The following is an 18,932-nucleotide window of genomic DNA, read 5'->3' on the forward strand; positions in this document are numbered from 1 at the left end:
GCCCGTGTCCAGCCTGCCCTGGGCTGACTCCAGCCCGCGTCCAGTCTGCCCTGGGCCCAATCCAGCCCGCGTCCAGTCTGCCCTGGGCCCACTCCAGCCCGCGTCCAGCCTGCCCAGGGCCCACTGCAGCCCTCGCCCTGGGCCCACTCCAGCCCGCGTCCAGCCTGCCCTGGGCCCACTCCAGCCCGCGTCCAGCCTGCCTTGGGCCCACTCCAGCCCGCGTCCAGTCTGCCCTCGGCCCACTCCAGCCTTCGCCCTGGACCCACTCCAGCCCATGCGCTGGGCCCACTTGGGCCCACTGATGTTGTCACCATGACCAAGCTCTTCCAGAAGAGGCAAGCAGAATAAAGGAGAAGAAAAAAGGAATGAGAGAAGAGGAGGAAAAAATGAAAAGAAAAGTGGACGGAGCAGACAAGCCGTGACCTCAGAGGCCCTCCTCCACCGCCATGTTTCCATTCATTTGGGACACTGGCAGACAGGTTACAGATTACAGATTACAGATAGGTTACAGATTACAGACAGGTTACAGATTACAGACAGGTTACAGATCTCATCCGACAGACACAACCTTCTACAATGCTGTACTGCCTCAGGACTGCACTGGAGTATTTCCACTGATTCATGCATTTGTGTCTCTGAAGGATAGGTGCACGATAATTTTTATTTCCTGTATACAAGTCTTGCCTGTTGGAATGTGATTAGGTTCAATAACAGAGTCAATTCAAGAAGACTGACAATGAAGAATATTAGGCTACAGTTCAGATCTCTGGCACGTACAGCTGAACTGCAGACTCTTGTATTTAGGTGTGTGAACTTCGGTTCAGTCAGTGACATACTTGTTCAAGTCAGAGCTTTCTCAGGCTACTCCCAAAATATGAGAACACCAAGGTCAGCAATTCAGCACAATGTAGATTGTGCGAATTTGAGTCTACATTAACTTAAGGCACCATTTGTTCTTTACAGTCAAACAGAAAAGACTCCCACTGCACTAAGTGCTGCCAACCCTCTAGGATTGATCTGAAGTGTCCAGTAGTTGCAGTCAGAATCCTGGACCACGCTCCCTAACATCACTGTGGGGTTCCCAGCATCACATGAGCTGCAGTTGTTCACAAAGACGGCTCCTCTCTGCTGTATGTGTACCTTGCCTTGAAGGGAGTTTACATTTAAGGACTCCACATACACTGGGTACACAATGCTGTGACTCTGCTTGACAGTAGTCTGCTTTGTGCTTGAAAGCCATGCAATCTCTCCTCAATTCCTGCCAATCTGAGGGTAGGTAACATCAGAGACTACCCGCCACAAGGGAAAATCACCACCTCACGGTTTTACCCTCACATGGAGTTAACATTTATGTTGGTCAGAATGAGATATGTCTTTTGCCCTTTTGTGGGAATTTTCCGATTGGGAATTCGATGCATGGAATACTAACTGTTCAAAAAGTGCTGAACATTTATTTCTTTTCTATCCTAATAAATATTTAAACATTTTTTTTCAGTTCCCCAGACTGCTCACAATTTACTGTTTCATCAAGGGCTAATCCTCGTTCCTGAATCTGGACTGGTTTTGTTGGGGTGATGGAGAGGGAGTTTAAACAGACTCCACGTGCCCGTTGGCATCTTTGCTACTTCTGCCTATTTGGAGATGGCACTGCCACCTACAGGCAGTACATGGACATGCCCTTGATTCCTACACAGAAAGCTCCCAACCATAGCAGCCGCTCTGAGCACGGCTCAGGCTAATTCACACTCTAGCCCGGCAGATTTGGGGTTAAGTAAAGTGCACTTGTTGGATTTCAAGACTGCAGTGTCTGCACCTCGAGTCGATTAAGGCTAGAGTCAAAAAGTGTGGAAAAGTACAGCAGGTCAGGCAGTATCCAAGGAGCAGGAGAGTCGATGTTTCGTGCATACGCCCTTCATCAGGAATGACCTGCATGTGGTGTAAGTACCACCCCTACCCACAGTGCTGTTCCGTGTATGTTCTGGGATTTTGACCCAGTAGCGATGAAGGACCATTGGGATGTTTCCAAGCAATGCCCCTTGGAATCATCACTGCCTGATAAAGAGCTTACAGTTGAAACATCGATTCTCCTGCTCCTCGGATGCTGCCTGACCTGCTGTGCTTTTCCATCACCACCCTTTTTGACTCTGATCTCCAGCGTCTGCAGTCCTCACTTTCTCCTGGTCAATTAAGGATAGTTATGACAGAAGGTTAAGAATTCCAAGTCCTCCTCCAGAACTTGAGCGTACAACCCAGGCCCAGAGCTCAGTGTCAGACTGGGGGTCTGCTGTTGGAGCCTTGGTCTGAATGAGACTTTGAAGACAGTCTCTCAGTCAAGATTGTACAGTGACTCCCACCCCATATTCCAAGGGGCACGGCCGCACTCACGTCCATCATTTATCCATCAGCCAACACTTCCAACAGGTTTCTCTGGTCATCAGTAACCATTGTTACTGGGGGCCTTTCTGTGTGCAAACCTCCGGCTCTCACAATGTTCCAAAGTGCTTCACGACCAACAGCAAGGCAGAAAGGCGAATCTCGCAGGTGTTGAGAGATTTTTACACTGGCAGTTCTCTCAGTGAGGAAATCTTCCAGTCCATCATTGGCCAGCTTTAGTCAAAAAATCAATGAAGTAGTGTTGGACCTGTCCTCTGACTCCTGTTGTTCAACTGTGTGAACTCCAAGGTAGTAAATCATTTATTGCAGAACAGCAAAATTAGAATCCGGTTTGTATCCGCAGGGATATTCGATAAGAGTATTTCCGATCCTAACCCTGGAAGCAGTTTCCTCACAGCAAGGTGAACGACCCTAGTGTGACCTCTCCAAATGGAGAGCAGACCCCAGCCAACTTCGGGTCCAAAGGTGAAGGTCGAATCTGTCAATCTTCAACTGGAAAGTCTTTAGATGGCATCTAATTGCAGTTTGCCATTACATGATGATGCGTGAAGTTAGGAGGAGGGAGAAAGGGAATGCTAACCTAATGAAGAGTCACAACTTTAAGACAAACTTAAGCTCAAATTTTCTTTGAAACCTCCTGATGGAAATCAAGTACGAGAACTAAAAGTCTTCGAGTACACAATCCTGAACCATTTAACAGTGCAGCCAATTCTTCCCTGCTTATAAATATTTACAAGGAGCAATGTGTGGAATGTGAAACTGGATTGAGATATGCATTTGTCTCCATATTCTTCACTGGACCACGATGACAGTTACATGTGTTTATCAGACACTGCTCGGTTTGATTCATTAGTAAAAGGTTAACGTTTCCTTTAGTATTTACTTGCTGCACAAACATAAAATCCATCTACTTCCAAGTCCCACTTCTTAAAAATCAATGATGGAAATTATTTTACAGAATCATGGAGAGAGGCCATTCAGCCCATCAAGTCTGCACTGACCCTCCGAAGAACTTTCACTTCCAGAATTTTATTTATTGCTGATGGGATTTGAACCTTTCACCCCACAGCATTAACCTGGGCCTCTGACTTACTATCCAAGTCATTGTTCACTCGAATGCACTTTCCACTAATTCTATGTTTTGAACGTTTATCTATAACGGCATGAATGTGGACTTTATATGAAGAAACATTGATAATTGAGGTAATAATGGTTGGCACATATGCTGAGGACAGATGCAACAGTGAGGATGCTAAATGACAGTTGGACAGAGCAGTTATCTGGATTGACACCTACCCACCAGCATAAGCATTCACTACCCCACCCCCCGCAAGCAGCTAGGGCAACGCAGTGGTTATGTCCCATGTGCAAAATACACTGCAGCGCCTCACCCAGACTTCCTGAGAGATTACCTTGCAAACTCATGGCTCCTAACATGGAGTCCCAAGAGAGTTGGGTTTGTGATGACATCATCACCTCCAGAGGGCACTGCTGGAAAACATTTCATTGGCCTTTCATTGCCACTGGGTCAAAATCCCAGAACACATGAGCAAACAGCACTGTGGGTGGGGGTGGTACTTACACCACATGCAGTGACTTCAAAGGGCCTGTTTATTACGCTCTACTCAAGGGCAATTGGGAATGTTCATCTTGCCTCATTCCAAAACGAGATAGAAAATGTGACTGAATGGCAGGTTATAATTTGAGACTTCACCATGGGGCCAAGACTTTTCAGAATATCCTGCTCCTGCCCCAGCGAACATCCAACCATATCAGAAACCAAAACCCCTGGTATTTCCTCTGGCCCAGCCTTCCGGACTGGGGAGTTACATAAATCTTCTGATTAGCACAGGATTCTATATCATTTTGCCTCATTGCCTCATTGAAGATTGGCTGGGGTCTGCGCTCCATTTGGAGAGGTCACACTAGGGTCGTTCACCTTGCCGTGAGGAAACTCATTGTGGGTGGCACGGTGGCACAGTGGTTAGCACTGCTGCCTCACAGCGCCAGAGACCCGGGTTCAATTCCCGCCTCAGGCGACTGACTGTGTGGAGTTTGCACGTTCTCCCCGTGTCTGCGTGGGTTTCCTCCGGGTGCTCCGGTTTCCTCCCACAGTCCAAAGATGTGCAGGTCAGGTGAATTGGCCATGCTAAATTGCCCGTAGTGTTAGTTAAGGGGTAAATGTAGGGGTATGGGTGGGTTACGCTTTGGCGGGTCGGTGTGGACTTGTTGGGCTGAAGGGCCTGTTTCCACACTGTAATGTAATCTAAAATCTAATCTTAAGAAATTATATAAAAATAACTGTCAAATAAACCTGTTTCAAGATGTCATTACATACTTCTGCAGCAGATGGGGCTTAGAGTCATGGAGATTTACAGAATCGAACCAGGCCCTTCGGCCCAACTTAACAGAGTTCCATTTGCCTGTGTTTGGTGCATAGCTATCCTTCCATACCTATCCCATCCACATACGTGTCCAAATGCTTCCTTAATGACAAAATCGTACTTGCCTCCACTACCACTTCTGACAGTCTATTCCTGACAACTCACCACCCTCTGTGTGAAAGAGTTGCCCCTCTGGACCCTTTCATATCTCTCCTCTCTCGCCTTAAACCTACCACTACGCGACAGGAGTGCTCACTGGATCGGGGGTCGCCCTGCCATCTTTGACACTCGAGGGAATGAAAGCCACATTCAGAAAGCGGTCGACATTTTGGCTTCCCACAGGCCATTGCAGTTTTGCAGTCAGGTTCCTCCTATGTCGCTGAAGGCGTTACTCCATTTTCTTCTTGGAGTCACCAGTATTTGACTGAAAGCGATGTGTTCAGACTACAGCACAACACTACAGCTTTGGTCTAGGCAGTGGACGGTTCTCAAACACGGCAGAGTTTAATCAAAGCCATGCTGGATGTAATGGGGGTTAAGAATTCAGCCCCAGGAATGATCACCAGACGTCTCCCCCTGATATGAGGCACAGCTGAAAGTGAACCCACTCTCGGGGAACAAACTGTCTGGGCCTGCCATTTCTAGCAATCCAAGCGTTAGAGATAGAGAATTATTAACTGCACTTAGCAACTGCTAGCAGATGATAGCTCCAACCCATTTCACAAATTCACAGCAGCTGAAACCAAATTAAATCACATCATTACAGGCAATTGCTGCTCATTTTGATACAAATGAAAACACAGGCAGCTGTTCTCCTTTGCGAAATGAATCAATTCTGAATCCACTCAAGGTGACTCTCGCTTTTAAATCTATCCCTTTTCTTTCCCCACAATGGGATAGATTGCTCCACAGGAGGAGTAAAGCGGCTGGGAACACTTTCAAACACTCGCTAAAACAGAAAATGGGGCCATTTCTCCACAGAAGGGATATAATTTACAGGTTAGTGTCTTGCGCAAAACAATTCGGACCATCCTCAGCAAAAAAAAAATGCTCAAGAAACTCAGCAGGTCATAGAGTCACTGAGATGTACAGCACGGAAACAGACCCTTCAGTCCAACCTGTCCATGCCGACCAGATATGCCAACCCAATCTAGTCCCACCTGCCAGCACCTGTGGAAAGAGAAACTGTTTATGTTTCAGGTCGATGGTCTTTTATCAGAACCAAAGAGAGAGAGGGATCTGAATCCACTCAAGGTGACTCTCGCTTTTAAATCTATCCCTTTTCTTTCCCCACAATGGGATAGATTGCTCCACAGGAGGAGTAAAGCGGCTGGGAACACTTTCAAACACTCGCTAAAACAGAAAATGGGGCCATTTCTCCACAGAAGGGATATAATTTACAGGTTAGTGTCTTGCGCAAAACAATTCGGACCATCCTCAGCAAAAAAAAAATGCTCAAGAAACTCAGCAGGTCATAGAGTCATAGAGATGTACAGCACGGAAACAGACCCTTCGGTCCAACCTGTCCATGCCCGGTCCAACCTGTCCATGCCGACCAGATATCCCAACCCAATCTAGTCCCACCTGCCAGCACCTGTGGAAAGAGAAACTGTTTATGTTTCAGGTCGATGGTCTTTTATCAGAACCAAAGAGAGAGAGGGAGAGAGAAAGCAATGTGACAGGTTTTAAAAAAGTGAGAGGAGGGAAGTTGAGGGACGGGTGAGGAGGAACAAAATGGAAGATCTGCGTTGAGGGTTAGTGACATGAAATGAGAGAAGACAACAAAACTGAATTGTCACCACGCCTTGAGCTGGTTCCAAGTTTCTAGCGAACTCTACAATAACGGTAGCCTTCTCTTGGGCATGGGGACCTGTATGGTGTTACACTGGGGCTGAAAGAGCAAAGTCCCGGACTTCGTGGGGCCCACTGTGCTCAGGTTAGAGGGAGGTTGGGGCCTTTTTTATTATTTTTGAATAAAGCATATTTTTGAAATATCTTTGTATACCTGTACATACATCACAGTTTGGATCTGTACAGTAGCATATGAAGAAAACAAATGAATATTGGAGTTTGACTCTATCCAACAAACAAAGCAAAGGCATCTCTTACTTGTGCAAGATTATATTTACGTTTATTGGAAGTACCGGGAGGGTCCGATAATTGAACAGACCCTTGTTATGCTCGGACTGTGGTCTTTCTCCACATTGTCTTGACGGCAGCTGCCCCAAGCTTTAGTGTGGCCCTCAGCACGTCGTCCTGGACCTTGGAATGTGCCAGTCTGCAGCACTCGGTCAGGGTCACCTCTTTACACTGGAAGACCAACGAGCATCTTTCACTGATGGTCTTCCAGGAGCATTCGATATTTGTCCCAGTGTGCGTCCTGGGGAACAGCCCATACAGCACGAAAGGCCTAGGACAGGAGTAACACCAGGGCCTATCATTTCTGTCCCTGGCCTCTAACATCTCGAGCTGAATCCTAACAGAAGGCGGCTCTCTCACAGTTGTAGCTTATTCAGGGTGTAGAGTACGTTGAACAGCTCCACAGTGTCATACTTCTCCACAGCCCCTATGAGCTCAACTGATGTTCTCTCAAGCTTTGCTGTTGTCAGGGTTACATGATCATTGACTTTGTTAGCGTGTTTATCATATGACAGCAAGAGGCTGATAAAAGAAAAACAAGGCTTGGCCGGAGGAGGTGCAAATAGTTGGACAACAGTTGGCTCAAAGTGATCAACTGCAGAAAAGGGATACGATGGAGGCTGAGGTTCTGCTGACTTCAGTGTTGGGGCCAGAGGTGGAGGTGGAAGGTGATAACTGGTTATCGTGCTGCTGTTTCAGGATTGTGTTTTGTAACAAGTTGCCTCTTTCTCTGCCCTCCTTTACAACCGACATGTGACTACCTTTCAAACCCAGTTTATTGGCTGTGAACCATCCCCAGGTTATCACGTCTTTTCAAAGGTCTTATGCTGATTACATCAGAGCGAAAAACAAACATCTCTCTGCAAATAATCAGTGCTAACACTAGCATGTACTGCTCAGACATGGTTACACTCTGTTCCAGACAGGCCCAACTCAGCTCCAAGCAGGATCTGCCTGCCGTACATTCCTCTGATGTTGTGAGGAGCGCCCAGAAACTGTTAAGGGAGGCAGGCTCACATTTTATCGTCATCAGTTTGGGTTATAATGCGACCCTCTCACTAAAATTCAAAGCTGTCAAAAGGAGGGAGTGGAGGGGTGGAACAAGAAGAGTACAGAAGGTAAAGTCCATTGGAAGCAGGTGTAATGTCAGACTTAAAAATGATCTCTCCAAACTGGATTGGACAGGATTAATGGTTAAAGGTGAATTGAACACGGCAATAAGCAACTGAACAGAAATCTGTGAAAAGTGTGACAGCAGCCTGGTGCTGCTGGAGGGTAACTGCAACGACCTTGGCTGATTTGGGAACAGACTGTTGCACAAAGCCACAGAGACTGTTTCTGCATAAAGGAATGCTGGGAAAAGCGCTCAGAGTTGGCAGTGCACCAGGAGATATCAGATTCACAACCAGATTAATATTGGGGGCTTTCCCCAGCTCTCGGGACAGCTTTCACCTTCGGACTGGGCTTTTCCAGCCTGGAACTGGGATTCAGAGAGTGCTCGGAGTGCCCATTCTTACCCCAGAGTCCCATGGGATAGAAATCAGTGAGACTCACTTGTTGAATATGTCTAAAGTAGTTTGAGCCGATACATTTGCTGATTAGTTTCTATTATTATTTAGGTTATGGTTATTATCTGATTAGAGTTTTGTCACATGTACCTAGGTACAGTGAAAGGTTTTGTTTTGCATGCAGTACAGTCAGATCACAAAGATCCACACAAAGATCAGAGGGTAATAGAACAGAGCGAGGAATACAATTTACAGCTGCAGAGAAGGTGCACAGAGGGTGAGATCAACATTAAATTAAACATTTGAGAGGGCCATTCAGAAGCCTGAGAACAGCGGGAAGAAGCTGTTTTGGAATCTGTTGGTACATGTATTTAAGCTTTTGTACCTTCTGCCTGATGGAGAAGGTTGGAAGAGATTCTAACCCGGGTGGGAGGGGTCTCTGATGATGTTGGCTGCCTTCCTGAGGCAGTGGGAAGTCAAGATGGAATGTTTGGAAGGTTGGCTTGTGGGCTGTGTTCACAACCCTCTGTAGTTTCTTACAGTCCTGGGCAGATCAGTTGCCATTCAAAACAATGATGCATTTGGATAGAATGGTGTTAGTTTATTAGATTGGCATATAATTAAATTATGTCAATCTAATATATCTGCTTTATATCAAAATGTGTGTGCCCTCTTGCGTGCATTTTGATCAGGTCTTAAAAAAATCTGTTAGGAACTTGCATCCTAACAATGTAGCAGGTCAGCAAAGAGGAAATAGCAGATCTCAGTCAGCTGTTACCACCAGCTACAGACACAGAGTGTGTGCTGGAGAAACTCAGCAGGTCTGGCAGCATCACTGGGGAGAGAGAGAGAGAAACAGGGTTAATGTTTCCAGTTGAACATGACTCTTCTTCAGTTTAGATTCACACTCGAAGGCCATACGAGCCTCAAAATATTTCACTCTCCACAGGTACCACCAGACCTGCTGAGTTTCTCCAACACTCTCTGCATTTCATTCAGATTTCCAGCATCAGTGGGGTTCTGCTTTTATTCAAGTGACTGTAGTCAGCCACTCAGCATTCCTGTCTGGGTTTCACTCACTTGTTCCCAATCAGGAGGGACCACAGTCACTCTGAAGAAAAGAATATTAAAAAAAACCTGCAACAGATGTCACCAATGGAATGGTTGTCAGGCTGGAGTGTAGAGATTTAAAGGGTCATTATGTGTGTCAGAGTTACTTAGCGACTGAACACGGGCAGCTCGATGCATTCTGACACGAGATATGGAGACTGCTCTTTGACAAACAAAGGATGATGACAATTCCCCAACCCACGCGCTCCCTGCTCCCCCCCCACCGGGAGTTTATCCTGTTTTAGTGACAGGAAGATTATACTATGCTTGACGTGCATTTTAAAAAGACACTGGAGCCACTGTGAGGCAGGAATCAATTCTGAGCTCAGCAAAGCCTCACCTTCATCTTGAAAATGAACTTCCAGAGCCATACCAGGGGAAAGAAAATCAACTAATCAAATCTGAAGACAGAATATTGATCCACATGACAAAAATGAACAGTGCTGGCATTCAAACTGATGGTCTGTGTATTTAAGCCCTTAATAGAAGGAGCAAAATCTTATTTTCTTGGGGTGTGGGTGATACTGGTAAATATTTGATTCCCCACCTCAGAACGGCACTGACACCACATGGCAGCTAGATCCAGAGAGGGTATTACTGGGGTGACGCAGGGCAACCCTTTCACAATGCCAGCCTGAAATTACATCAGATTTAAACTCATTGTTTACACTGAGACAGAGGCGGAGGCTGAGGGGGCGACCTATAGAGGTCGACAAAATTCAATAGGATGGATAGTCAGAGGCTTTTTCCCTGGGTGGAGAGGTCAACGATAAAAGACACAGATTCAAGGTGAGGGAAAGGAAGTTGAGGGGAGAGGTAGGGGGAAAACTGTTTCACACAGAGGGTGCTGGGCGCCCAGAACACACTGCCTGCAAAGATGGTGGAAGCAGCCACGTTAACAACGTTAAAGGCTAACAATGTCTCGATAGACGCGTGACGGGATACAAACAGAGGGATAGGAACTGCGTCTGGGTAAATGGGTCTAAACACAGACTAGGAATCGACACAGGCTTGGTGGACTGAAGGGCCTGTTCCTGTGCTGTACTGAATTGTATCAATTGTGTACAGCACTCGATTATCCAAATTTCAGTTTATGTGACCAAGATTACTAGTTCCCGATGCTTGGCTAAACCGCGTTATCCAGCATCCGATTATCCTAGTGAAATATCCCCGCCTGTGTCCTTCGGATAATTGAGGTCCCTCTGTAATTGTATTGATTGGAGTACAGTTCAGGAGGGGATTTGGACTCAAATTGCCTGTCCCTGTCCCCTCTCTCAACCAAAAGGCCAATTTTGCCAATGTCTCCCCCCACCCACACATTACTTCTGCAAAATAAACTGCAGGCAAAGTTTATCAAAGATAATCTAGTGACACGAAATAAATTCCTTCACGTTAGATATCAATTGCAGGAAGAGAGAGCTGGAGCTCAGAGCAGGGCGATTTCCAGCCAGTGGCTCGAATGAAATTCTCTGGTTCGGGCTGCAGTCACCCCACTGCTGCCATCTAGAGGCCATCAGGAAATACACCGGCTGCTTTTCCGAGGCAGGAGAGGGAGTCACTCATTCAAACTGAGCCCACAATGTGACTCTGTCCTGCTAACCCCACAGTATTTATTGCCCATCCATAATTGCCCAGAGGGCAGTAAACAACCAACCACATTGCGGTGGGTCTGGAGTCACATGTAGACCAGACCAGGTAAGGCTGGCAGTTTCCTTCCCTAAAAGGACATTAGTGACCCAGATGGGTTTTTCCAACAATCGACACTGGTTTCACAGTTTCATCATTAGACTCCTGATTCCAGTTTTTTTTTATTGAATTCAAACTCCACCATCTGTTGTGGCAAGATTTGACCCTTTCGCATAAGCCCCATCATCAGTCCAGTGACAATGCCACTAGGCCATCACCTTCCTTAAATTCGATGTAAAAGAGCCAAAATGCTTGAAAGTGAGCCCTCTAAGTTGGCCACAATGACAGTTCTACAATCCCGACACCCCTCTCTCGTCCCCATGTCCCCAATCCCTCTCAAAGGGGAGCTCAGATTGTTCACATAATGAACAGCCAGTGTTCCTAAGACACTGCCCACATGATCTTAGTTACAGAACATTAAAGGGTTACAATGCTGGCGAGGACGAGCTGCAGGAACACACACACACAGACTTCGGAAATCTGCTTTGTGAGTAACTCCCAGATATTTGGCCGTAAAATACAGGTGCAGAGCCACAGGGAGGGATGGAGAGACAGAGAGGGAAAGGCAGAGAGGAAAATATGCAGAGAGAGATGGAGGAAGAGAGAGACAGACAGATATACAGAGAGACACACACAGGCACAGAGAGAGAGAGAAAGACAGACTGACACATACACACAGCTCCCGTTTGACTGTTCCTTCTGTGCTGTAATATGGGAGTCCTGGCATTGCCTCCCTGATGGCATTGTGGGTGTCTGTACACTCCAAGGACTGAGGCCCACCCCCCCCCAAGCAGCATCTTCTGCAGGGCAATTAGGGATGGACAATACTCACTGGGCCAGCCAGTGATCTCCATATCCCACCCTGAATAAAAACAAAGCACAAGTCAGCCCAGCTGCTGCTGACAGGAGGCCAGGAAATGCAGCTCACCACAGGCTTCCTTCTGAAAGATAAGGAAACGGAGGATGTTTAAAAACAACAAACACGGAGAGGCGGCCCCTGGCAGGCACGGAGAGAATTCTGACAGCGCAATCTGACAGTGAAAACATTGGAATCAGTGCTACCCAGATTACTGGAACCTCGGGCTGTCAGTAATCAGTGAACGGCCTCGTGCATGAAGCTTTAAGCTCAGCTGCCACGTGCAAGTGACTGAGAAACAGTTTGATAACAAACAATTGCCAAATCAGAGCCAGTTTCTATGAGAAAATATTAGTTCCCTTATAAGGCCTAGTCACAAGATGGAACAGTTATAAAGGTGATAGAGGGCAGGAAATGAAGTACACTGGAGCACACAACACGTCAAACAGACCGACAGAATGGAAATGGAGGATGGGGCAGCCTTGTTCGTAAAGGATGGAGGAAACAATCAGGAAGTAGATTCCGAAGGCTCAGGGTGTAGATTCATCCTCATTAACTTGGAGCCAAGTCTGTAGGTGATGAGGCCTTTCTTCTTGTGATGGGGTTTCTTGAGTAAATAGCCACCCAGCCTCAAAGTACCACCTCCACCCACTTACAAATCATTCTGAATCAATTTTGGGACAGCTGATGACATACCTCTGGGGCAGGTGAGATCTGAATTCAGATCCTCTGGCCCAGAGGCAGGGACACTGCCACAAGATCTTTTTGGGTGCTCCCCCTTTGCACCTACCCAGTCGCACACAGGCAGCTTAACCCTTGAAATACTGACTGGGAACACAAAATTAGCACCTAGGTTTAGAAAGCATTTAAGAAAGCAAATGACCCATTGGCCTTTACCACATGAGGATTGGTGCACAAGGAATAAAAACGTTAGTTACAAGCTCAGGCCTTGGTAAAAGCACAGCAGGAATACTTAGTTAAAGAAAGGATACATCGGCATTGCAGGCTGTGCTGCAAAGACTCCTCAGATTTGTTTGAGGTGTGTCCCAGGATGACAGGCTAAAAAAAACGTTGGTTCCCATTCACTGGGAGTTTAGAAGAATGAGATGTGACCTTTAAGGAAAGGTACCAGATTCTGAAGTGGTTGGACGGAGGGAGATCCTGAGCTGGGGAACTATATAAGGTCGCACCCGTTTTGGGTTAAGAGTCAGTCCTTTAGGAGTGAGACAAGGAGAAACGTCTTCTTTCAGAGAGCTGGGAAACTTCATGATTCTCTACTTCAACGAGATGTGGCTGCTCCTTTCCTGAGTAGTTATAAAACTGAGACTGACAGAGTGGCTGGCGGCTGGAAGTGAAACCTGAAGATGAGCTGAGCCTATTTTGAATGGCACAGAACTCTTCTACGTAGCTATTGATTGTTGTAATCGCCCACATGGAGGCTGCAATTACTGACAGTAGTCTGACAGATGACTGACCCCCAACCGGGTCTGACCCATCTTCTGCATCTTGGCCTTTGCCCCCTCTCTTCCATCCCACAACAGCGATAAGGTGCCCCTTGCCCTTACTTACCATCCCACCATCCTCCACATCCAGAGGATCGTTAGCTGCCATTTCCACTACCTCCAGCATGATGCCAGCACCGACACATATTTCCCTCCTGGCAGTCTTCCACAGGGACTGTTCCCTCTGGGACACACTGATGCACTTCTCCTCTACCTCCAAAACCACCCTGCCCACTTCTCAGCACCTTCCCTGCAACCACAGAAGGTGTACCACCTGCCTGTTTCCCTCCTCCCTGCTCAGTATCCAAGGGCCCAGATACACCTTCCCGGTGAAGCAGTGATTGACCTGCACTTCACACAATCTAGTCTACTGCATTCACTGCTCACAATGTGGTCTCCCTCTACATCGGGGTGATGAAGCAGAGACTGGGTGACCATTTTGCAAAACAACATATGTTCTGTTCATTAAAAAAAGACTGAGTTTCCAGTTGCATCCTGCTCCATGGTGAATATCTCTGTCTCAGGCCTCCTGCAGGGTTCCAACAAAGCTCAGTGTAAACTGGAACACCACCACTCATTCTCCACTTGGGAACTCTGCAGCCATCAGGACTGAATAACTTCGGGGCTTCTCCCATTTTTAAAAAAATTAATTCATGGGTTGTGAACGTTACTGGCCGAGGCATAGAGCTGTATAGCATGGAAACAGACCCTTCAGTCCAACTCGTCCATGGTGACCAGATCTCCAAAATTATTCTAACCCCGTTTGTCAGCAATGCTGCCTGGACCAGCATTATTGCCTCTCCCCCAGAGGGCAGTTAAGAGTCAACCACATTGCTGTGGGTCTGGAGTCACCTGGAGGCCAGACCAGGTAAGGATGGCAGTTTCCTTCCCTAAAGGAGATTAGGGAACCAGACGGATTTTTCAGGCAATTGACATGGTCATAATTAAATGATCATTTCCAGATTATTATTGAATTCAAATTTCACCATAACAGGATTCGAATCCTGAACATGACCGGGGTCTCCGGATTAAAAGTCTAGCAATAATAACACCTATCACCTCTCCCAAGTCCTTACCTCAACCCCCGCATACCAGGCCTTTAGTCATCACACAGGCTGTTACCACACCAACCTATTGTCAGCCATAACAGTCCCCATTTGCAGCTATTTATTCCCTCAGAGAGACCTTCACCCTGGAGGAGAAAGTTAGGGCTGTAGATGCTGGAGATCAGAGTCAAAAAGTGTGGTGCTGGAAAAGCACAGCAGGACAGGCAGCATCCGAGGAGCTGGAGAGTTGACAGTTTCAGCATAAGCTCCTATTGCTGATGAAAAGCTTATGCTCAAAATGTCGACACTCTTGCTCCTCGGATGCCGCCTGACAGACTGTGCTTTTCTAATGCCACACTTTTTGACCTTTACCCTTTGTCTGTCTGACTGTTTTTCTCTCAGTCTGGGCTTCATCTCGACCTCTCATTTACTCCCCCCACAACCCCATCTTCTGCATGAACACCAACTGTTTCCTGCCATCTAGCAGTTCTTGAAGGAGGGTCACTGGACCCGAAATGTTAACTTGGATTTCTGTCTAAAGATGCTGGCCCACCTGCTGAGTTTTTCCAACAATTTCCATTCGCGTTTTTGATTTCCAGCATCTGCAGTTCTTTCTAGGTTTTTTTAAATTTGAAAAATACTATTTGGGTGTTTCCACTATGTTATGCAGCAACCTCCTCCCACTATTCGGCATAGTAACACAATGCTAACATGCAGTGACAATGGGTTTGAATTTACTGTCATCTCCCCCCACTATGAGCTAAAATGCACCTCGACCCAGTCTGTCAGCAGCACCGCACTTCACTAACTCCAGGAGGATAAGCCTTGGTGGTGCAGCTCGCTCCAAAAGATCAGACTAAAGAGGTCACAGAGAGGATGTGACACGATGAGGTAGGCCTTACAGTTGGTTTGGCTTGTACAATCACTCATAGAGCCCTGAGCTTCCCCTCTAACTGTTGCTGCTGTTACTGAAAAATTCAAAATGATCTTAACTCCAAAATGTGGGCTAGATTGTGTGAAGACAATTGTCTCTGACACCAGGCTTGAATTTGCTTTCTATTTTTTTGAACTTATGCCCCTTTGTCCAACTTGGTCACTTCAAATTGTGTAGCTGGTTTGTCTTCTCTATCCTTTTTATCCCCAACTTTGTTCAAGGCCAGAGTGAGTCATCCTTATTCAAAACCTTCCCTCAGAACTCAATCTAATGCTACAGAATGAACAGTTTTGCTTTCCTCTCTCCACTGCATCTCTCTGCACAGTCCAGGCATTGAGTCATTATGTGAAGGTTCACACCTCCTGGCCACTTTAACAGAGTCAAACTGAAAGAACATTCACAAATGGCTCTTTCTCAAGGTCATAACTGTCCCATTTTATATTCCTCCCTCCAACATCTTTGCCAACTGGGCAAAGCTGCTCGGGTCACAAGTTTTCTCTGCCCTTGACACCATGGCCTGTGGAACAAGGCCTTGTTTGTTCAAAGTTAATTAGCACTGGTGTGTGGACTGCCAAATACCCACCATCCTTGCTGAAGCCAACACTGAGAACCTCACCATGCTCCGCAATGCCCGCAACCACCTGCCTTTGTCTAATTGGTGAGGGTGACCCTCCCAAAAAGAGGCATTGGAGCTGTCCAGGGGATTCGGGTGATCTTATACACAAATATCAGAAAGTCAACATGGTGGTACAGCCAACAAACAGGAGGACAATTTGGTGCACTTGTTGAATGAACTGCCAGAGGAAGTGGTAGATACAGGTACAGTTACAACATTTAAACGACATTTGGACAAGTACGTGAATAAGAAAGGTTTGGAAGGATATGGACCAAATGCAGGCAAATAGGACTAATTTAGTGTGGAAAACTTGGTTGGCATGGACAAGCTGGACCGAAGGGCCTGTTTCCGTGCTGTATGTCACTATGAGTAAATAAACCCTCAGGAATTAAGAGTCACTTTGGGCTGGGAGCAGGGAAAAGCAAATGGCTACTCTGTGTAAGGTTTACCCGAGAAATAAGCTCCACTGATTAAAATTGTGTTTCGTCAATCCTGCTTTCAAAATGTTTGCTCCAGTAAACATCTTAAAAATGCGAAGTTTTGCTGGGACGCCCAGGGGCAGGGACAGAAATCAAGGGCCTCAGGTCCCTAGCTCCCCCAGCCTGAATCCACTAGATTCCCTCGAGCTGTACATCCTGTTAACTGGGGCCTGATTTACACCCAACCCTCCAAAAGCCGATCCTGGACCCTGGTGTCATTTCCTTTATCTATTAATTGGAAGGCTGAATTTCTCATTGAGGGTTACACATCTCCACCCAGAGACTGTAATACAACAGTCAGTGCAGTCGGTGGTGCCATTGTAAACCTTTCAACACTCCGTCAGAAACTGCCCATGAGTGACTGGATTCGCCAAACTGTTAGCAAGTACTTGACATGTACACTCAATCTGACAAGAGGAGGGTAGGTGAATGCATTCATTTCTCTGCAGGAGCTCAAGTTGGAGCCCAATCAGGAGATCTCAACTGGGAAAGGGTGCTAATCAAGTGACAAAGCTGAGCTTGTGCAGGTACAAGCAAGTTCAAAGAGAGCAGGAGGCAGCTGGAAGTAAACATTATCAACATTTCATGGCCTCCACAGCCACTCTGGTGACGTCAACTGACTCAATCCCTTCCAGTCATACAACTCTGGAAATTCAAAGAAGTAGGCCATTCAGCCCCTCAAGCCTTCCCTCCCTTTCAGTAAAGTAATGGCTGATTTGTTTGTGCTCGAACTCCAGATTTTCATCTACCACTGATAATCTCAATTTTCCAACTAACAAGAATCTATCGCCACCTTAAGAATATCCAAGAACGCACTTTCACGGCTTCTGAGGAAGGGAGAGTGTCACAGTCATATGACCCCTCAAAAGAGAACATTTCTCTTCAAGGGTGCAGGTCCATAGTTCCTTGAAAGCAGAGTCACAGATAGACAGCCTAGTGAAGGTGGCATTTGGTACGTTTGCCTTTATTGGGCAGTGCATTAGATTAGATTAGATTAGATTACATTATATTACAGTGTGGAAACAGGCCCTTCGGCCCAACAAGTCCACACCGCCCCGCCGAAGCGCAACCCATCCATACCCCTACATTTACCCCTTACCTAACACTACGGGCAATTTAGCATGGCCAATTCACATAACCTGCACATCTTTGGACTGTGGGAGGAAACCGGAGCACCCGGAGGAAACCCACGCAGACACGGGGAGAATGTGCAAACTTCACACAGTCAGTCGCCTGAGGCGGGAATTGAACCCGGGTCTCTGGCGCTGTGAGGCAGCAGTGCTAACTGCTGTGCCACCGCGCCGCCCACAAAGTAGAGCAGTTGGGAGGTCATGTTGTGGCTGTGCAGGACATTGGTGAAGCCACTTTTAGAATACTGCATTCAATTCTGGCTGCCTTTCTATGGGAAGGATAATGTTAAACTTGTGTGGGTGCAGAAAAGATTTACCAAGTTGTTCCCGGGACTGGAGGGTTTGACACATAGAGAGAGACTGAACAGGCTGGGGCTTTTTTCCCTGGAGAGTCGGAGGCTGAGGAGTTTTATAGAGTTTTATAAAATCATGAGGGGCATGGATACAGTGAATAGAAAACGTCTTTTCCCTAGGTTAGGGGGGTTCAAAACTAGAGGGCATAATTTTAAGGTGAGAGCAGAAAGATTTAAAAGGAACCCAAGGGACAATTTTTCACACAGACGGTAGACTGTACGTGGAATAAACAGCCAGAGTAGGTGGTAGACACAGGTACAGTTACAACATTTAAAAGACATTTGGACAAGTACATGAATAGGGAAGGTTTGGAGGGATAAGGGCCAAATGCAGGCAAATAGGACTAGTTTACTTCGGGAAACTTGGACCAGTTGAACCAAAAGGTCTGTTTCTGTGCTGTATGACTGTATAGCTGGACAACTCCTTAAGGTTTAAGTTACAATGTGAGATGAAACAAATTAGGCCAGTTTTCTCTAAGTGCTGATCAAAATCTTCAAGACATTAACAGGAGGAGATGGAGTTGATAAAGATAAACTCTTCCCATAGATTGATGATTCTATATCTCGTCCAAGAATTAGGGCCAGGAGAGATATTAAGAAGCACTTCTACATATAAAAGAATGGTAGAGATTTGGACTGCTCTTCCACAAATAGCAGTTGATGCTGGATCAGTTGCTAATTCTAAACCGGAGCTAGATAATACTTTTGCTGAACAAAAAATGCAAGGAATACATATGGAGTAACGCCAATAATCTCACTGCATGGCAGAACAGACTTGAGGGGCTGAACGATCAA

At 46.5% G+C, this 18,932-nt stretch overlaps 1 protein-coding gene across 3 annotated transcripts in view; it reads right to left on the bottom strand.

Annotated features, from left to right (window-relative positions):
* Nucleotides 1-18,932, bottom strand: part of LOC122540197 (endothelin-converting enzyme 1-like) — a 310,307-nt gene that overhangs the window by 157,698 nt on the left and 133,677 nt on the right. The gene's annotated exons all lie outside the window — the stretch shown is intronic.

Source organism: Chiloscyllium plagiosum, chromosome 34 (genome assembly GCF_004010195.1).
Source record: "Chiloscyllium plagiosum isolate BGI_BamShark_2017 chromosome 34, ASM401019v2, whole genome shotgun sequence".
Taxonomy (NCBI): domain Eukaryota; kingdom Metazoa; phylum Chordata; class Chondrichthyes; order Orectolobiformes; family Hemiscylliidae; genus Chiloscyllium; species Chiloscyllium plagiosum.